A 22139-nucleotide genomic window follows, 5' to 3' on the forward strand; every position below is an offset into this window, starting at 1 on the left:
AGGTCGGGAAGGTGGCTCTGTGAAGTGTAAGGTGGTATGGAGAATGAGTCTAATCACTTACCATATGGAAAGACAAACTTCATGATGCTTTTGGGCCGTGCTTCTCTATTCCACTATGGAATTTCAGTGGCCTGTGGGTGTCTGCAGAGAGGCCTGGAATCAGTACAAATGGCGTCAGAATCAGAGTATTACACTGGGGTGTTTGTGGTTAACAATGAAATGTCACTTGTTCTCATACCAGACCTGAGGAAGGGCTCTGTGTAGCACAAAAACTCATCTCTCTCACCAACTGAAGCTGGTCCAATAAAAGACATTACCTTCCCCATTTTGTCGCTTTTTCTCTTATAAAGGTAAAAGTGATTTTTTTTTTCAGGGCAGAGTTAAGGGTGTTTTGGCCTGCCACAGACAAACCTTCTGCGTGTGTGTGAAAATAAAGGATGTGACGGATGTCATGTTAAAGTTGCACTGTGGGAGAAAAAAGGCCTACTGCCTACTGATTGATTACCTATCCCTGGAAACTCCAGATCAAAGACCCCTTCAAACTGCATAGAGGGTGGACTAAACTTTTCATGAGTGTGCTAGTTCTGAGCTGGGGCTGTGTGATGGGGGCCTCTCATCTCTTATGAGCGCCTCCTGTCGGCCAGGTGTGAACTTGCCCTCTGTTCACGGTACTGCCTGTCAGCTGTTGACCTCCTCAGGTGGGTCTTCAGAGGCTCAGCCACAATCAAACACATGAACAATCAAACTCCCTCCAGAGTAAAAGGTCCAACAGACCCTGTCCCTGTAGCCTTGGTTACCATCTTTAGCCCTCTTTCCAGGCTCAGTCCTCAACCCCTTCTGGGCTTGCTTTAAGTCCGGGTCTACCCTGGTACAGAAGTACTCCTGGGGCTTCCTCTCTGGAGACTCCTTCCCTTCCCTTGGGCCTATAAACAATCCCTATCTCCTTATCGGGGTTTAGGCTACCTGCCAGTGGGAGAACCTGGGCCTGCCCACTACTCCAGGTTCCAACCCAGAGACCCTATAAACAGCAGCCATGTGCTGCTTCTTGCTGCTGCCAGTCCACTGTCCACGTCTCACGTAGCCCCTTCCTCTTCTTGGGGTATCTGTCCGTTCCTGGTTTGAGCAAGGTCTCTCCCAGGCCTCCTTTCCTTGAGAGTTTCTCAGACTATGAATGAACTACAGAGCTTACGCTCTCACATGGACTTAATTACTCCAGGCTCAAAGAGGGATTGGGTGTGTATATAGATAATGAGATTATTCAGAGATATCATTGTTAATGCTAAAGTAACTTAGAATTTTGGAAGGAATCTTACACTTCCTGTTTCAGGGTTTAAATTGATCACTAGCTAGTAAGGGTCAGAAGGCGACTTCCCTAGGGACAGATTATCCCAGAGTGTCTGTGGGGTTCTTACACCTTTTTTTGGAAGCACCTGGTGCTGGCCAACGTTTGGAGGCAGGATACTGGACTATATGGGCCTTGGGTCTGGCTGATCCAGTCTGGCAATTCTTATATTGCTGTGACATTGATTATTTCCAGCAGAACAAAATGTCTATGTATGCTGTGTCTTAACAATGCTTTTTGTCCTATAATTCTCCACTGTCACAGCTCCATCACTGGAAAACAATGAGAGCCATGGTACAGGCCAGCCCATTTCACGTCCAAGGCAAAGTTAGCTTGTGGAACTCATTGCCACAAGTTACTGCTGAGGCCCAGGACGTAGTAGGCATCAAAGAGAGGCCTGAGCATTTCTGTGGAGAACACAAATACGCAGAGATTTTTAAAAAATTAGAAAGGTGGAAGGGATATAAATCCTCATGCTTCAATCAGGGCATAATCTGAGCTCTAAATGATAGATGGCAGAAAGAAACTTCCTGTGGGAGCAGGTTATCCCTTCACTGCTTTGCACTCTACTTGGAAGCAGCTGGTGGGACCCGTCAGAGACAAGATACTGGATTAGCTGGTCTGATCCAGTCTGGCAGTTCCTATGCTCCTACACTTAACCCTTGTGCTGGCTAAGCCTCGTAAGGGCAGGGCTAGATGATGCAATGGTTAAAGCGCCAGTAGTTCCCAGTGCCTTGTCTGTATTAGGGGGCCACTGTCCCAAGAAGCAATCTGGGGAATGACAACTAGCACAGACAAGGCCTAAGAGAGATGAATTCACAGTGGGGCAGAGGGACATTGGGGAAGGCAGTAAGTGGTGGGAAATGTCTGGACAGAAATCATAATGCTTTTTTGGGGGGAGGGGGGACTGTGTTTGAGGCTTTTAACAGACTCCCCAACAAAATCATAAATGACACTTGAACCGGTGAAGGACAACACACCCATTAGTCAACATGTTAGAGCTGGAGATGGATTAGAGCCCAGAATGTATATTTCATAGCACTTGAAATTAATGATAAGGGAGGAAGTATGGCAGGGTGCGGGTGGTTGGCAGAATGAGCCTTGGCTCTGTAAAGGCAGGAGAAATGAATTCATGCCTCTTCTTTCTGATACAGAAAAGCCTGGAAGGGTTTTTATTTTAAAATGAATTTTCTGCTTGTGTTTTTAGGTTCTTGGTTCAGGTCTCGTCTCCCTCATCCTTTCCTGGAAGGCTCTGTGGATGACTGAAGACTTAGTAGGATGAAGAACTCAGAGAGGCTACAGAAGTGAACCCCTGGGAATTAAAGAAGTGAAGTGATTTCTACTGCGAGTGTTTAAAACTCTGGCCTAGATTCTCTTCAGACGTAAATTGAATGGAGCGTGCTGACGGAGGCCGGACCACCGGTTGGTGTCATTGGTGCCAGGGGAGGCGATAGACACTAGTTGAGGACTTGGCCCTCTTTGGCTCATGTGTGGGCTTGCAGTTAAGACGTCAAGAGTGAGACGCCAGCATCTGGGTTCAATTCCTCGCTCTGCTACAGAATTTGTGTGTGGCCATGGGCCAGTCTCTTAGGGCCAGCTGAGGACACCCCCTAACTCACACTGAGACGTATCTTACTGCACAAGAGGAATTCACTGGGGCTGCTTCTAGCCACTGTGACAAAGCTCTGTCCTTGCCTCCGTGGGTCCTGCGTTTCCTGGCGGATTTCGCTAGCCTCAGAGGCTCACTGTGATCCTCCACGTAACCCTTCTCTCTCTAGAGACAAGGGTCACAGTCTACTGAGCCATTTTCATCATAAGCCAGCAAGGGAAGTAAGAAGAAGTTATCCTTCCTTGCACAGTCTCTGTTGTCTCCCAGTCTCAGTGATTAATCAGGGGGCAAAGGTGGTGGGGGGGAGCCCGGGCCCACCCTCTACTCCGGGCTCCAGCCCAGGGACCCTAATAGTATCAGCTATGGTAGCTGACCTTTTAGAAACATGACATGTACAATTTCCTGGGCTACTTCCCCCACAACAGCCCTCACTTCCTCAAGCTCCACTTCACCCTTACCTCAGGGCCTCCTTCCTTGTGCCTGATATGGTGTGTACTGCTCAGCCTCTCCAACAGCGCAACTTCCTCCCACAGCTCCTGACATGCACACCCACCTGACCGACTGGGAGGCTTTTAACTAGTTTCAGCCAGCCCCTGATTGGCTTCAGGTGTCCCAATCAACCTAGCCTTCTGCCTGCCTTCTGGAAAGTTCTTAATTGGCCCCAGGTATCTTAATTGACCTGGAGCAGCTTCCATTTCACTTAACCTGGTACCAGGGATTTGTTTAGCCTGGAGCTAATATATCTATCTCCCACTACTTTTCTATAGCCATCTGGCCTTGCCCCGTCACACCACTCAGGGGGAGTAAAGGTATCTTAGTCCAGCCCATAACCCTCTCTCTGAAACGGGGGTGGCTCCTTCCATTGTCTTCCTGTCTGGACAGGCTGGCAGCTCTCTGGGCAGAGCCCATCACTCGCTGTGCATGCGCAGCCCCCAACACATGGGCCCTGATTTCCCTGATGGCTTCTAGCTGCGACCACAAAACAAATAACGATCATCATTGTTGAGTTATTTTCCCTCCATCTTCACACTCTCAGGGCCTCCCCAACAGAAGTGAGTGAATCCTAGGGCATGTCTACACTACAGCCTACGTCGCCCTATGTAAGGCTGACTTACAGCCACAGCAGTAATTACTACCCTCCTTCTGTCAACGGTGGCATCCTCACCAGCAGCACTTCCACCCACTGAAGAGGGGCAGTGTGGGGGGCTGAAAGCCAAGGCTTTCATAAAATCATAGAAGATTAGGGTTGGAAGAGACCTCAGGAGGCCATCTAGTCCAACCCCCTGCTCAAAGCAGGACCAATCCCCAACTAAATCATCCCAGCCAGGGCTTTGTCAAGCCTGACCTTAAAAACCTCTAAGGATGGAGATTCCACCACCTCCCTAGGTAATGCATTCCAGTGCTTCACCACCCTCCTAGTAAAAAAGTTTTGCCTAATATCCAACCTAAACCTCCCCCACTGCAACTTGAGATCATTGCTCCTTGTTCTGTCATCTGCCACCACTGAGAACAGTCTAGATCCATCCTCTTTGGAATCCCCCTTCAGGTAATTGAAGGCTGCTATCAAATCCCCCCTCACTCTTCTCTTCTGCAGACTAAATAACCCCAGTTCCCTCAGTCTCTCCTCATAAATCATGTACTCCAGCCCCTAATCCTTTTTGTTGCCCTCTGCTGGACTCTCTCCAATTTGTCCACATCCCTTCTGTAGTGTAGGGCCCAAAAATGGACACAGTACTCCAGGTGTGGCCTCACCAGTGCCGAATAGAGGGGAATAATCACTTGCCTTGATCCGCTGGCAATGCTCCTACTAATACAGCCCATTATGCCATTAGCCTTCTTGGCAACAAGGGCACACTGCTGACTCATATCCAGCTTCTCGTCCACTGTAATCCCCAGGTCCTTTTTTTTGCAGAACTGCTGCTTAGCCAGTTGGTCCCCAGCATGTAGAGGTGAATGGGAGTCTTCCTTTCTAAGGGCAGGACTCTGCACTTGCCCTTGTTGCACCTCATCAGATTTCTTTTGGTCCAATCCTATAATTTGTCTAGGTCACTCTGGAGCCTATCCCTACCCTCCAGTGTATCTCCCTCTCCCCACATCTTAATTTCATCCGCGAACTTGCTGACGGTGCAATTCCTCCCATCTTCAAGATCATTAATGAAGATGTTTAACAAAACTGGCCCCAGGACCGACCACTGGGACACTCAGCTTGATACCGGCTGCCGACTAGACATCAAGCCATTGATCACCACCTGTTGAGCCCAATGATCTAGCCAGCTTTCTATCCACCTTATAGTGCACTCATCCAATCCATACTTCTTTAACTTGCTGGCAAGAATACTGTGGGAGACCATGTCAAAAGCTTTGCTAAAGTCAAGATATATCATATACACCTCTTTCCCCTACCCACAGAGCCAGTTATCTCATCATAGAAGGCAATCAGGTTGGTCAGGCATGACTTGCCCTTGATGAATCCATGCTGACTGTTCCTGATCACTTTCCTCTCCTCAAAGTGCTTCAAAATGGATTCCTTGAGGACCTGCTCCATGATTTTTCCAGGGACTGAGGTGAGGCTGACTGGCCTGTAGTTCCCAGGATCCTCCTTCTTCCCTTTTTTAAAGATGGGCACTACATTAGCCTTTTTCCAGTCGTCCGGGACCTCCTCCGATCGCCATGAGTTTTCAAAGATAATGGCCAATGGCTCTGCAATCACATCCGCCAACTCCCTCAGCACCGCTGGATGCATTGTATTTGGCCCCATGGACTTGTGCATGTCCAGCTTTTCTAAATAGCCTTTAACTTGTCCTTTCTCCACGAAGGGCTGGTCACCTCCTCCCCAGGCTGTGCTGCCCAGTGCAGCAGCCTGGGAGCTGACTTTGTCTGTGAAGACCGAGGCAAAAAAAGCATTGAGTACTTCAGATTTTTCCCCGTCATCTAGGTTGCTTCCCCCATTCAGTAAGGGTCCCACACTTTTCCTGACCTTCTTGTTGCTAAAATACCTGTAGAAACCCTTCTTGTTACCCTTCATAGAATCATAGATGATTAGGGTTGGAAGGGACCTCAGGAGGTTCTAGTCCAACCCCCTGCTCAAAGCAGGACCCATCCCCAACTAAATCATCCCAGCCAGGGCTTTGTCAAGCCTGACCTTAAAAACCTCTAAGGAAGGAGATTCCACCACCTCCCTAAGTAACCCATCCCAGTGCTTCACCACCCTCCTAGTGAAAAAGTTTTTCCTAATATCCAACCTAAACCTCCCCCACTGCAACGTGAGACCCTTGCTCCTTGTTCTGTCATCTGCCACCTTCACATCCCTCGCTAGCTGCAACACCAGCTGTGCTTCCTGATTACACCCCTGCACTCTGGAGCAATATCTTTATCCTCCTCCCTCGCCATCTGTCCAGGTTTCCACTTCTTCTAAGCTTCCTTTTTGTGTTTAAGCTCACCGAAGATTTCTCTGTTAAGCCAAGCTTGTTGCCTGCCATATTTGCTATTCTTTCTGCACATTGGGATGGTTTGTTCCTGCAACCTCAATAAGGCTTCTTAAAAATACAGCCAGTTCTCCTGGACTCCTTGCCCCCTCATACTAGTCTCCCAGGGGATCCTGTCCATCAGTTCCCTGGGAGAGTCAAAGTCTGCTTTTCTGAAGTCCAGGGTCCATAGCTGCTGTTCTCCTTTCTTCCTTTTGTCAGGATCCTGAACTCAACCCTCTCAGCTCTGTGCAGCTTCCCCCCGGGACCTCAGCTGCCCCCCGGGGTCTCACCTCCCAGGGCTTCTCTTCTTCCCACTCTCGCTGGGAGCACAGGGGGAGGAGGGAGGCAGTGGCCACCTGGGGAGTCTCACCTCCCTGAGCAAGGAGCCTCCGGGCAGCAGTCCAGCTGGGAGTGGGGAGCTGGAGGCAGCCAGGCTCTAGCTGCCCCACTCTCTTGTCAATTTCATGGCGCCAGCATGGAGCCTGGAATTGACAAGACGTTTAGCCAACCCCTGGTGTAAGTAAGGCAGTGTCTACGCAGACGCTGAATCGCCCTAACTACACCAACTCAAGCTCTGCACCCCTCATGGAGGTGTAGTTATTATGTCAGTGTCATAGGGCACTTACACTGGTGGACAAGGCTGTAGTGTGTACGCTGACATAATTAGGTCGACATAAGCTGCTTCATGCAAACTGTGTAGTGTAGACCAGGCCTTAGACCCAGGAACTGCTGTCCAACGTTTTTAGGTTTAGTAGGAACTTCTCTTCTCCTTCCTAGTAAGTACTGTTTAATCTGATCCACGTGGCTTTAGCCTGATGCTTGGGAACGTCACAAGACAGGTTCAACTCTCAGCCCCTACAAAGAGGTAGCAAAAGGTGGGTGTCTTAGCTAGGGAGACTCCAGAGGTCCCATACCAGCAGATGTGTGGCTGCCAGGGATACGGTTGGCACAGAACTGTAGGGCTGGAAGGGCCCTTGAGAAGTTCTATCGCCTTCTATGATGAGATTACTGGTTCTGTGGATGAAGGGAAAGCAGTGGATGTATTGTATCTTGACTTTAGCAAAGCTTTTGACACGGTCTCCCACAGTATTCTTGTCAGCAAGTTAAAGAAGTATGGGCTGGATGAATGCACTATAAAGTGGGTAGAAAGTTGGCTACATTGTCGGCCTCAACGGATAGTGATCAATGGCTCCATGTCTAGTTGGCAGCCGGTGTCAAGTGGAGTGCCCCAGGGGTCGGTCCTGGGGCCGGTTTTGTTCAATATCTTCATAAATGATCTGGAGGATGGTGTGGATTGCACTCTCAGCAAATTTGCGGATGATACTAAACTGGGAGGAGTGGTAGATATGCTGGAGGGCAGGGGTAGGATACAGAGGGACCTAGACAAATTGGAGGATTGGGCCAAAAGAAATCTGATGAAGTTCAATAAGGATAAGTGCAGGGTCCTGCACTTAGGACGGAAGAACCCAATGCACAGCTACAGACTAGGGACCGAATGGCTAGGCACCATTTCTGCAGAAAAGGACCTAGGGGTGACAGTGAACGAGAAGCTGGATATGAGTCAGCAGTGTGCCCTTGTTGCCAAGAAGGCCAATGGCATTTTGGGCTGTATAAGTAGGGGCATAGCGAGCAGATTGAAGGACGTGATCGTCCTCCTCTATTCGACATTGGTGAGGCCTCATCTGGAGTACTGTGTCCAGTTTTGGGCCCCACACTACAAGAAGGATGTGGATAAATTGGAGAGAGTCCAGCGAAGGGCAACAAAAACGATTAGGGGACTGGAACACATGAGTTATGAGGAGAGGCTGAGGGAACTGGGATTGTTTAGTCTGCAGAAGAGAAAAATGAGGGGGGATTTGATAGCTGCTTTCAACTACCTGAGAGGTGGTTCCAGAGAGGATGGTTCTAGACTATTCTCAGTGGTGGAAGAGGACAGGACAAGGAGTAATGGTCTCAAGTTGCAGTGGGGGAGGTTTAGGTTGGATATTAGGAAAAACTTTTTCACTAGGAGGGTGGTGAAACACTGGAATGCGTTGCCTAGGGAGGTGGTGGAATCTCCTTCCTTAGAAGTTTTTAAGGTCAGGCTTGACAAAGCCCTGGCTGGGATGATTTAATTGGGGATTGGTCCTGCTTTGAGCAGGGGTTTGGACTAGATGACCTCCTGAGGTCCCTTCCAACCCTGATATTCTATGATTCTAAGTCATCTAGTCCAGCCCCTTGCATTGACTAAACCCAAGTAAACCTAGATCATCCCCAACCGGTGTTTGTTCAGCCTGATCTTAAACTTCCAGAGTCGGGGCCTCCCCAACTTCCCTTGGGATCCTGTTCCAGTGTTTAACTGCCCTTAGAGTTAGAAAGTGTTTCCTAATATCTCACCTAACTCTTCCTCGCTGCAGATCTAGCCCATTTCACGTCCTACTGCCCGCGGACATGCCTCAAAACAGACTGTGCAGTGACACCAGGGCAGCGCCTCTGATCAAGGCCCGACTGGCTAGGCCGGCGCTGGCGTAGCTGAAAGCAGAGGGGGCCCTCGCTGGCCCGACCTACGCTAGGGACATCGCCTGAAATTCCCTCCTGTTGTTAATGCCAGACTCAGCCCCTCCAGGGTGAGCGGCACTGGGAGCTCCCATGCAGCCTGGATTGACGGCTAGGCCTGGGGTGTGGGTGGGTGGGTGCACCCGTACGCTTTGCCTCCCCAGGCCCTTGCCCTGTGTCTTACCCGGTGCAGACTTGTTTGTGTCTAATGGAGGAGCTCTCTTGGGAAGAGATTCCACCTTAACTGCCATGTGCAAATTTCTGGGTAAATGACATGTAATGCTGTTAATGCCAGCCTGTGAGAGTGCTGGAATGACAGCCCTGCAGCAGGCTGCCCACACAGCAGGCCTGGCAACGGAGGGGCAGGGCTACACTCCACACCCAGTCAGCGGCCTGGGGCTCACACTCAGGACACAGCCCCCTGAGTCCTAGGGAGGCACCACAGGGTTCGAGGAAGCTGGAGGTCAGGTTGAGGGAGAGCTGTTGCGGGCCCAGGGCTGGAATAGCCGGGGGTATGTGCGGAAGGATAGAGGGGGAGGGGCACATCTGGGGTTACACCAGGCGCCCAGGGCTGGGATAGCAGGGCCTGTGTGTGTGGCAGGATCGAGGGACACTGCCCAGGGATGGACTAGCAGCGTGGGGAAGGCAGGGTACAGAGAGAAGGCTTCGGGTAAGGGGTTTACATGGCTCAGTAGCATCCCCTACTGGCCAGCCTAATGAGTGGTACTAACAGGCCCCAAGGGGCGCCCTGGCCAGGCCTGCTAGAGGCAGCAGGAAGGTGATAGGCGGTCAGGCATGCTGCGTGGGGAGCGCTTTCTGCCATCTTCCCCTCTGAGTGAGTAGGAAACCGCTCGCTCAGTCCAATGGCGCTGTAATGGCCGAGCCTGCCTGGAGGCCAGGGCGTTTCCAGCAGGAGCTGTGCATCCCTAGGGCACCGATCCACCAGCCTCAAGGCACGTGACTTTTTACAATTATTCCAGGCCCCAGCTGTGTGCCTCAGCCCAGACCTGCAGCGCCCCCTGCTGTTCCAGGCCTATTGCCCCCATTCAGCCTACCTGTCCTGGCCATCAGCAGGGGCGTCCTCTGCCAGCCTGGCAGCCCTCTCAGATGCAGTGTTTACATGTCTCTCCACCAGGTGCAGAGACGCCAGAAGCCTTAATGAGGTGACGCCCAGCAGGGGAAGGAGAACGAGATTCCAGACGGTTTAATTAGCCCGGGTTTAATTGTTCCGAGCCGCTGCTAATGCCCTGCTAATGCCTTTGCAATGGGGGTTGACAACAGCTGGATTCCACAGCAGAGCTGCCCTTCCCATTACTGATCGGCTGGGGCAGGGAGCGTTCCTAGGCCCCGGGGTGGGGGTCTCTCCTCCCCCTTCTGCTCTGGGAAGGGTGGGGGCTGAACAGCTTCCAGCCATAAGGGCTTCCTCTGAGGGCGTAGCCAGTCATACAATCATCGAAGATCCGGGTTGGAAGGGACCTCGGAGGTCATCTAGTCCAACCCCCTGCTCAAAGCAGGACCAATCCCCAACTAAATCATCCCTGCCGCTGTCCTGTCCAGGCCCCTGGTGCCACCTTTGTGCACGCTCTGCTCCTCCCACAGCCCCCACCGCTGGGAATGGCCTAGGAGAGCCCTGCGACTACCATCCTTCATCCCTCCTCTGCTGAAATCTCGGTCTCAGACTTCTCTGCCTCTCGCCCCTCCCACAGCTCGGCTGACTCCAGCCTGGGCCGGAGCAACTGCCACCTTCTCATACATACCAGAAAGGCTGGCCAAGGACCTGCTCCTTCCGACTCTCACATCAGCATCAGTAACAAGGGGTCTGCAGGGGAGATTCTGCCCCCTTCCCCCCGACACACACACACCAGCACCTCTGCTAGGGTTGCCAACTTTCTAATAGCACAAAACTGAACACCGTTACCCCCACCCCCTGACCCGCCCCTTCCCCGAGGCCCCACCCTGTCCCCAACTCACTCCAGCCCTCATCCCTCCATCGCTCACTCTCCCCCATCCTCAACTGGGCTTGGGCACGAGGTTGGAGTATGGGAGGGGGTGAGGGCTCCAGCTGGGGGTGTGGATGGGGCTCCGGGGTGGGGCCAGAAATGAGGGGTTCAGGGTGCAGAAGGGGGCTCCGGCCTGGGGCAGGAGGTTGGGATGTGGGAGGGGGCTCTGGCTGGGGATGTGGGGTCTGAAGTGGGGCTGGGGATGAGGAGTTTGGGATGCAGGAGGGGGTGCCGGGCTGGGGCAGGGGTTTGGTTGTGGGAGGGGGCTCAGGGCTGGGGTAGGAGTGTGGGGGGACAGGGTGTGGGAGGGGTTCTAACCTGGGGCAGGGGGTTGTGGTGTGGGTGCAGGGTCTGGGAGGGGTTGTGCAGCAGGGGGTTCCAACCTGAGGCAGGGAGTTGGGGTGCAGGAGGCGGTTTGGGGTGTGGGCTCTGGCTGGGTGGCGCTTATCTCAGGCGGCTCCCCGTCGGTGGCGCAGTGTGGCTAAGGCAGGCTTCCTGCCTGCCCTGGCTATGCGCTGCTCCCGGAAGTGTCTGGCATGTCTCTGCAGCCCCTAGGCAGAGGCACAGCCAGGCGGCTCTGTGCAGTGCACACTGGCTGGCCCACAGGCACCGCCCTCACAGCTCCCATTGGCTGTGACTCCCGGCCAATCGGAGCTATGGGGCCTGCGCTGGGGGTTAGGGCAGCATATAGAGCTTCTCTGTTTGCCCCTGCACCTAGGGGCCGGACATGGGCCGCTTCCGGGGAGCTTTGCAGAGCCAGGGCAGGCAGGGAGCCTGCCTTAACCCCACCGTGCCACTGACCAGACTTTTAACCACCCCGTCAGCAGTGCTGACCGGAGCCACCAGGGTCCCTTTTCAACCAGGTGTTCTGGTCGAAAACGGTCGCCTGGCACCCCTAACCCCTGCCCCGCCACTGTCCTGAGTGCAGTGCACAGGTCAGTTGAATTGACCTTCAGTTGGCACTTAATTAGCGCAGTTGTGCTGGCAATGCACACATCAGAATAAAATTCACCCCCCTCCCCCATGGCTGGGCCGGCCCTGCAGGGCCCACAGGGATGGGTGCCAGCCCCTCCCCCCTGGCTGGGCCGGCCCTGCAGGGCTAGTTGTTAAAACAGAGTAAAACCTTCCTTTTGTCCCTCAAGTCACGGCTGGGACCAATGCTCCCAGGGGCCAGGTCAGGAGAGGGAGACAGGGCTGGTTTCAGTCCCTTTAGCGCTGACCGTCTCCTCCCTCCTGTCCTAGGAAGGCGTTTCCACTGCCCCCCTCCCGAGCCCCAGAGGAACACGTGTTCTGCACCTGGCGAGGCCTGTCGGTCTCCCCGGCCCGCAGCCCCTCGCTCCTGGCACACGGCTCGAGCCGGCACCCCCAGCCGACCGCCTCCCCGAGCTCCTGTGCTGACCAGCCGAGCCCCCTGGCCTTGCTGCAGCAATTGGGCCACTGCTGGCTGGGCCCCCCGCGCCCCGTGTCGCCCCACTGCTCCCTTCCCGCTAAGCTGCACGGCGGCCAGTTAAGCACCGTGCAGGCGCTCAGGAAAGATTCCTCTTCCCCAGCCCCAGCCAGCCCAGCCCCGGACCTGCCGCAGCGGGGAGAGGCACCCCTTCCCCACAGCCCAAGGGCTGCTGCGGCAAGAGAGAGCTGGGGGGAGTCCTCTCTCCACACCGTAGCTCCAGGGCAGCCTGCACCCCAAACCCCTCATCCCCAGCCCCACCCCAGAGCCCGCACCCCCAGCCGGAGCCCTCACACCCCTTGCACCCCAATCCTCTGCCCCAGCCCTGAGCCCCTCATCCCTGACCCCACCCCAGAGCCCGCACCCCCAGCCGGAGCCTTCACCCCCCGCACCCTAATCCTCTGCCCGAGCCCTGATTCCCCCCCCCCCACTCCAAACCCCTCAACCCCACTCCTTCCACATGAACTTTGTTATGTGCACAATAGGAAGGTCACGTGTCACACATCACTTCCATATTGGTGCACATAACAAAATTCATTCTGCACGTGGGTGGGAAAAATGAGAGAGAACACTGTCTCATGGCTCCCTTGTGCTCCCCGTAAGTCTGGCGCCACCTGCTATCTCGTCCTAGATTACAAGATCTTTGTTCTGTGTCTGTCCAGCGCCTAGCACACAGGGCCGGGGCCCATGGCTGGGACAGCTCAGCTCTGCGGAAATACACCTCAATAACAGAATACAGACTAACACGAATACAGACTAACACGGCTGTTACTCTGAAACCAATCATCATTAGGGTTCAGAGTAAACACCCAAAAAAGATGAATGGGGTTGTTCGCACCTTTCTCTAAGCTCCTGATCCTTGACTGTTTTCAAGGGATGACAGCATAGTATCACCTCACATCCTTAAAGTTTCTTTCATAACAAGAAAGGCAAGAATCTTTTTTTTAAAGCTTATATTCTGCAGGAAAGATCAGAAATACCAAAATCCTGTGGGGAGGCCCCAAACCTGGGTTGCAGCAAAGAATTTCAGCCACATGGGTGTCCAGGGCATGCACTAGTTCTTCTCTCACACACACTTGACTTCATTCTAGTCACATTCCTCAGCAATTCCCTCGACTGTCAGGCCTTGGCCGAACTTGCGAGTTACAGCGCGTTAAAGGAGCCCCCAGTGCCCTAGCTCACTACCCGTCCACACTGGCAAGGCAGGCAGAGCGCTCGGACTCCGCGGCTAGAGCGCTCCTGGCGATCCACCTCGGCGAGTGGAATCACGTTTGCTGCTCCCCTGGGGCCGGTGCAACCGCTAGGGGAACTAGGCGGTCGCCAAGGGCGCCAAGTGGTTGGGGGCGGCCAAAAGCGCGCTCCGGGGAGGCGGTGGAGCGGAGGAGAGCTGGGGCAGGGGGGCGCGGGGAGGGCCGCCTGCAGCAAGTAACGGGGGGGGCAGGGGCGCACTGGAGAACCGCTCCCCACCCCAGCTCACCTCTGCTCCGCCTCCTCCCCGAGCCCCGCCCCGCTCTGCTTCTCTCCCTCCCAGGCTTGCCGCCAAACAGCTGATTGGTGCCGCAAGCCTGGGAGGCAGAGAAGCAGCGGCGGCGGCCTGCTCGGGGGGGAGGCGGAGCAGAGGTGAGCTGGGGGGGAGTTGCCGCACGCAGCTCCCCGGGCCGAGGGAGGGGGTGCGCCTCAGGGCGGAGTGGGGGGCACGGAGCTGCCGCAGGAGGGGTGTCTTAAGGGGGGGGCGGGGAACTGCTGCAAGGCTCCCCGGGGGGGGGGGGGGGGTCAGCAGGCGCAAGGTGGAAGTTTCGCCTCGGGCACGAAACATCTTTGCACCGGCCCTGTCAGTGCCCCCGCTGGAGTGCTGCGGGGCCAGTGTGGATTCTCTGGGAAGTTTGAAAATCCCCTTCCTGTTTGCTCAGCCAGGCGTGGAGTGCTCTCAGTGCATCTGTCCAGGTGACCATGTCTCCACGCGCCAGGCGATCCCCAGTATGGAGCAATGGCGACGTGCTGGACCTCATCACTGTCTGGGGGGAGGAAGCTGTCCAGTCCCAGCTGCGCTCCAGCTGCAGGAATTACGATACCTTTGGGCAGATATCAAGGGACATGATGGAAAGGGGCCATGACCGGGATGCAGTGCAGCGCAGGGTTAAAGTGAAGAGCTGTGGGATGCCTACCGCAAAGCCTGTGAGGCAAACAGCCACTCTGGTGCTGCCCCCGCAACCTGCCATTTCTACAAAGAGCTGGACGCAATACTTGGGGGCGACCCCACCTCCACTCCGAGGACCACCATGGACACTTCAGAGCCCAGTTCAAGAAGGCAGGAGGAAGAGGAAAGCGGGAGCGAGGGTGCTGAGGCGGAGGAAGACACCCCAGTATCCCTAGATGCATGCAGCCAAGAGCTGTTCTCAAGCCAGGAGGAAGGTAGACAGTCGTGGTGGCCGGTGCTTGGGGAAGGACAAACACCAGAAGAGGTTTCCGATAAGCGACTTTTATTTTGGGAAGGAAGTTATTCTGTGCGGGCTCTTGGGGCAAGGAGGGTTAGGGATGCATGCATGCCTGGATGTGGAATAGGGCGTTGATGTGCTCTCTCACATCGCGGTAATCAGCCTCAGTGATCTCTTCAAAGGTCTCATGCAGAAGCTGGGCAATCCGCTTGCGCAGGTTGCTTGGCAGAGCTACTGTGCTCCTTGCCCCAGTCAGGCTAACTTGCCCGTGCCACTGTGCCATGGGGGCGGGGGGACCATTGCTGCACACAGGCAAGCTGCATATGGGCCAGGGCAGAAGCCGCATTGCAGTAGAAGACCCTCCCTTGCTTCCCAGGTTACCCTCAGCAGCGAGATCTCTTCCAGGACGGTCTCCTGTGGAAAATGTGGGGACAGTGTTCAGTACAGGGGCCCCCAGCAGCTGTTGGCTCTCCCCAAGGCACAGAAACCCAGAGGACAGTACGGCCATGAAACAATCAGTCCCCCTTGCCCCTGTGCTTACTCACCATTCTGGGGCTTCTGTGGGTTATGTGCGCTTGCTTTGGGACGGGCAATTTCTGCTATTGTGTAGACTGTGCTTGTCTTTAAGTATGGGGGAATCACTGCTCTGTCTGGTGTGAACAATGCTGCCTCTAGTAAGTGTTGTTTTTTACCTTTACAGATGCAAGCTTGAGATCTCAGCCGTCCGTGTTATCACCGGCCAAAAGACTCCAAAGAATCAGGAAGCGGCCGCGTAGAAGCAAAGAAGACATGTTGTATGAAGTAATGCAGCATTCAAGTAATGAAAATCAGAAAGTGTAGGGATGGCAGGAGAGTGAAAGGAGGCTCCGCCAGCAGAATGTGGATTGCTGGCAGCAAAGCACAGAGCGGCTGCTAAGCATCATGGAGCGCCAAGCGGACTCTATCCAGGCGCTCGTAGCAATGCAGGCAGAGCACTTCTGTGCCCCGCCCCCAGCCCATCCCCGCAGCCCTTGTCCCAAAACTCTTTCCCTTGTGCCCCCATGTTACCTCCGACCCACTTTCCCCAACATCCGGGTTCTTATCGCCACCAGCTGCCTCCAACACCTGTAGCTTCACCACCCAGCCCTGAAAACGACGACCCTGACCCGCTACACTCAGCCCCCATCACCAGGCAGTAGAGCCATCCTGAAGTGCAGCGCTCATTGCACGGCACTCCAGACAGGACATACGAAAATCTGTGATTGTACCGTTCCCCACCCCCTTGCCCTTTCCGTTTCCCAAGCAGTTGTGTCTCTTTTCAATAAATGGATTTTTTGGGCTTTGAAAACATTCTTTATCATTGCATAAAGTAAAAGATACCTTAGCCCAGGAAAGAAACAGGCACTGCAAGTCAGCATAGCAAATACAGATTCCTACTAACATTGGAACCACTGCACTTCACTCCCGTGCAGGGCACCAGACATTACTGGTGGCTTTCAGCCTCAAATTGCTCCCTCGAGGCATCCCTAATCCTTGCAGCCACACGCTGGGCCCCTCTAATAGCCCTGCTCTCTGGCTGTTCAAATTCAGCCTCCAGGTGTTGAACCTCCAAGGTCCATGCCTGCGTGAATCTTTCACCCTTCCCTTCACAAATGTTATGGAGGGTACAGCATGCGGATATAACTGCAGGGATGCTGTCATCGGCCAGGTCCAGCTTCCCATACAGAGAGCGCCAGCGGCCCTTTAAAGCACACTCCACAGTCATTCTGCACCAGCTCAGCCCGTTGTTGAACCGCTCCTTGCTGCTGTCAAGGCTCCCTGTGTAGGGTTCCATGAGCCACAGCATTAAAGGGTAAGCAGGGTCTCCAAGGATCACAATGGGCATTTCAACTTCCCCTACGGTGATCTTCTGGTCCGGGAAGAAAGTCCCGGCTTGCAGCTTCCTGAACAGGCCAGTGTTCCAAAAGATGCGTGTGTCGTGTACATTTTCAGGCCAGCCTGCGTTAATGTCAATGAAACGCCCATGGTGACCCACAAGCGCCTGGAGAACTATCGAGAAATACCCCTTCCAATTAACGTATTCGGAGGCTAGGTGGGCTGGTGCCAGAATTGGAATATGCATGCCATCTATCGCCCCTCCGCAGTTAGGGAAACCCATTTGTGCAAAGCCAGCCACAATGTCATGCATATTACCCAAAGTCACGGTTCTTCTGAACAGGTTGCAATTAATGGCCCCGCAAACTTGCATCAACCCAAGTCCAGTGGTCGACTTTCCCACTCCAAACTGGTTATCGACTGATCGGTAGCTGTCTGAAGTTGCCAGCTTCCAGATTGCAATAGCCACCCGCTTCTCCACGTCAGGGCAACTCTCAATCTCGTGTCCTTCCGCCGCAGGGTGGAGGCGAGCTCAGCACACAGTTCCATGAAAGTGGCTTTTCTCATCCGAAAGTTCTGCAGCCACTGCTCGTCTTCCCAGACTTGCATGACGATGTGATCCCACCACTCAGTGCTTGTTTCCCGAGCCCAAAAGCAGCGTTCCACGGTGGTGAGCATGTCCGTGAATGCCACAAGCAAACTCATGTCATATGCATTACTCAAGTCGATATCATTGGAGCCCTCACTGTCACTTTGGATCATAAGGAATAACTCGACTGCCAAACGTGACGTGCTGGCGAGACTCGTCAGCGTACTCCTCAGCAGTTCGGGCTCCATTCCCGCAGACCGAAAGGGAAGACAGAGCGCGCAGTACAAAAACCATTGAAAGATGGCTCCAAATGTGGACGGAAGCACAGGGATTGCTGGGATGCGAACCAATGCATCACGGGGCATTGGGACAGGACCCAGAATGCCCCCCCCCATCCCCTTCCCACAAGCCACAGTGCCAGAATGGGAAGAGATGCTCTGTGGGATAGCTGCCCATAATGTACCGCTCCCATAGCTGCTGCAAGTGCTGCAAATGTGGCCATGCCAGTGGGCTTATTCCGGTCAGCGTGGACAGACTGCAGCGCTTTCCCTACTGCACTCTACGAAGACAGGTTTAATTCACAATGCTCTACATCTGCAAGTGTAGCCATGCCCTCAGCCTTCCCCAGCAACCAGCCAGATGTTAAAAGGAATAATGATCTCTCTTCGCTTCCCTGGTGCTGCTGAGCTGAGGATCTCAAAACTTGTTACGTCTATGAGTGAATTCAATCTGGCACCCTTCGCAGAAGGGGTATCACAGCTGGGGAGAGGGAGGCACGGAGAGACGATAGCTGACCTGCAGTGGGGAAACACAAGTTGTTTCTACCCTCCCCCACCTGCCAAATGTCTATGCTGATTGCAGAACCAGTAGGCTCATGATGTCAGAGACACCAAGGAAGGGAAAAGTGGGCTATTGAGAGAGGATAGGGTTTTATTCCACTCTCTGGTTTTGTTGACACCTATTTATCTCCAACACGATAAACAGCTGGAATAAAGATCTGTTGCTTGAAGATTCAACATCTACCCCCAACCCCGTCAATTAAGGACTGCTCTAACTTTATCGATTTTAATGACAGAGAAAGCTCCCATTCCAGGTCTTTAGTCCATCGAAAACAGGTAACATTTTGCTGATATTCCTAATGGGCATAAAGCTGTTTTCCCCCCTTGCAGGTCGCGGTAAAGTTCCTTGTCCAAGAACATAAGAACAGCCAGACTGGGTCAGACCAATGGTCCATCTAGCCCAGTATCCTGTCTGCTGACAGTGACTAGTGCCAGAAGCTTCAGAGGGAATGAACAGAACAGACCATCATTGCGTGGTCCATGCCCTGTCATCCAGTCCCAGATTTGGCAGTTGTGGGCTTAGGGACACCCAGAGCTTGGGGTTTCATTCTTGCCCATCGTGGCTAATAGCCACTGATGGACCTATCCTTCATGAACTTATAGAATTCTTTTTTGAACTCTTTTATAGTTTTGGCTTTCACATCTCCTGGCAATGAGTTCCACAGGTTGACTGTGCATCACACAATGAGTCAGTGGTGGGGCCAGGAACAGAACCCACATCTTACAGTGATAGAAACAGGTGCAGTCTAGTTAGCATACCAAAGAGAAGACAAAGGGGTGACTTGATCTCAGTCTATAAGTACCTGCATGGGGAACAACTATTTAATACTTAGCTCTTCAACCTAGCAGACAAATGCATAACGAGATCCAATGGCTGGAAGTTGAAACTAGACAAACTCAGACTGAAAATATTGTGTCAATCGTTAACAGTGAGAGTAATTAGCCACTGGAATAATTTACTGCAGGCCGTGGTGGATTCTCCATCAGTAGCAATTTTAAAATCAAGATTGGCTGTTTTTTAAAGGATCGGCAGGAATTATGGTGGGGGAGGTCTCTGGCCTGTGCTATGCAGGAGGTCAGGTCCCACAATTACAACGGTCCCTTTTGGCCGTGGGATCTCTGAGTGCCCTTGGCCATTGCTCTCCCCACTAGAACACACTGCAGGCCATTCCTGCTGCTGCTTGCGAGACCCCACCCCCCGCAGCTTCTCCTGTCTGAGAGGTCAGCCATTATGTCACAAATTCACCACATTCCCCAGCAGCCTAGCAAGCAACTCTGGCTCCGGCGGTGTTTGGCTCAGGCCCTCAGTACTGTACCAGCAGCATGCAGGCTTGGACTGGGCCCTGGGAACAGCACGGGCTGGCTGAGCAGTCCTGGCCCAGGCTAATCTGCTTAGCATGCAGGTGAAGTCAGCAGCGAGGAACATCCTGATCATTAGTGCTGCCATTAATCACTCTGCTGTTCCAAGAGAGGGGTGGGGCGAGGCTGGGGCTGGCTCGGAATATTTATTAGCCAAAGCAGAGCTTGTCTCTGGAAAATACAAGGCACCTTTTTACCCAGGTGCCAAACGGGAAACTCAGCTTGCTCCTGGGAAGACCAATAACAGACTCAAATAGGGAGGGGGATGAGAAATGCCGCGTGCATTGGAATGCCAAACCAAGCCATTTCTCTAGCAGGCTTCCTACTGTGTCCCGTTGGTACGGGCCATGCCAGGGTCCTTTCCCCAGTCACTGCAGGTTCAGCTGGGGATTTGCTGTCCAGGACCTATGTCTCTGTTGCTGGGTGCAGAATGGGGCTTCTGGCTGCCAGGCTAAGTGGGATCTTGAGCTTGGAGCTTTCCACCTCCACACAACTTCATCTTGCTGAAACTAGGGGAGACTTGGAGCCCTCTGTCCCTTCTCCCCCACTGCTCTCCCCCCTTTCCCACCCTGCTGGTTTCTGAGGGAAATTAGGCCTCTAAAGACACCAAATGAGATCCCACACTGAAGAAAGGAATGGATGGAGGAGGAATGGGGGGAAACTGATTTAAATAAAACAACAAGAAGCAGATGGAATGACCCCAACTCTGCCTTGTAATGGTACGGTGGGCGTGGGGGGGGGCACGTCAGGGGCAGGAATCCCAAGGCATTGATGCAAACATGTTGCAGCAAAGACTAAGTGAGGGTTTCTTTCTGGTGGCTGTTAACAGCTGGGAATCTAAGAGAAATGCTGAAGTGATATACAGGCTGGGAAGGAAACGCAGTGCAGGGATGGGATGTGGGTGATGGGAGAAGGACTGAAGGCTTTGAGAAGGGAAACACCATGTTGCAATACTTTTGCACAGCCAGAAATTTCTTCCTGACTCTTGTGATCAACTTGTGCCCTGAATCCGGAGTACTGACAGCTCCTTATAACATGAGACAAGGAAGGACTAAGAAGCCATGGTTGGATTTCACTCCCCACTCCTCCACTGCTCTCCATGGTGCTGATGTCTCACAAATGATCAAGATGGCTCTTGACTTAGGTGTGCGCTCACCCAGGTAACTACCACCTGTCATGTGGATCCTCTAGAGATGGGTTGTTTCCCAAAGTTTTAAAAATAACACTGTTTGCTCAGGAGCTGTCAGAACATTTTTCAGAGGCCTGAGATTGATCAGTCACAGAACCGTAGAATATCCGGGTTGGAAGGGACCTAAGGAGGTCACCTAATCCAACCCCCTGCTCAAAGCAGGACCAATCCCCAACTAAATCATCCCAGCCAGGGCTTTGTCAAGCCTGATCTTAAAAACCTCAGAGGAAGGAGAGTCCACCACCTCCCTACGTAACCCATTCCAGTGCTTCACCACCCACCTAGTGAAAAAGTTTTTCCTAATATCCAACCTAAACCTCCCCCACTGCAACTTGAGACCATTAGTCCTCGTTCTGTTATATGCTACCACTGAGAACAGCCTAGATCCATCCTCTTTGGAACCCCCTTTCAGGTAGTTGAAAGCAGCTATCAAATCCCCCCTCATTCTTCTCTTCCACAGACTAAACAATCCCCGTTCCCTCAGCCTCTCCTCATAAGTCATGTGTTCCAGTCCCCTAATCATTTTTGTTGCCCTCCACTGGACGTTTTCCAATTTTTCCACATCCTTCTTGTAGTGTGGGGCCCAAATGCCTAATAGGGGAATGATCACATCCCTCGATCTGCTGGCCCTCTTGGCAACAAGGGCACACTGTTGACTCATATCCAGCTTCTCGTCCACTGTAACTCCTAGGTCCTTTTCTGCAGAACTGCTGCCGAGCCATTCGGTCCCTAGGCTGTAGCGGTGCATTGGATTCTTCCATCCTAAGTGCAGGACTCTGAGCTTGTCCTTGTTGAACCTCATCAGATTTCTTTTGGCCCAATCCCTAATTTGTCTAGGTCCCTCTGTATCCTATCCCTACCCTCCAGCGTATCTACCTCTCCTCCCAGTTTAGTGTCATCTGCAAACTTGCTGAGGGTGCAATCCACACCATCCTCCAGACCATTTATGAAGATATTGAACAAAACCGGCCCCAGGACTGACCCTTGGGGCACTCCGCTTGATACCGGCTGCCAACTAGACATGGAGCCATTGATCACTACCTATTGAGACCAATGACCTAGCCAGTTTTCTATCCACCTTAGTGTCCATTCATCCAGCCCATAATTCTTTAACTTGCTGGCAAGAATACTGTGGGAGACTGTGTCAAAAGCTTTGCTAAAGTCAAGGAACAACACGTCCACTGCTTTCCCTTCATCCACAGAGCCAGTTATCTTGTCACAGAAGGCAATTAGATTACTCAGGCATGACTTGCCCTTGGTGAATCCATGCTGACTGTTCCTGATCACTTTCCTCTCCTCAAAGTGCTTCAGAATTGATTCCTTGAGGACCTGCTCCATGATTTTTCCAGGGACTGAGGTGAGGCTGACTGGCCTGTAGTTCCCCGGAACTTTCAGCATTTTCTCTTTTGCGTGTACTTTATTTTCCTTGGCCGGCTGGACATGCTTCATGTGTAGGAATAGCTGTTATGCAAAA

This window comes from Lepidochelys kempii, chromosome 15, assembly GCF_965140265.1.
Source record: "Lepidochelys kempii isolate rLepKem1 chromosome 15, rLepKem1.hap2, whole genome shotgun sequence".
NCBI lineage: Eukaryota > Metazoa > Chordata > Testudines > Cheloniidae > Lepidochelys > Lepidochelys kempii.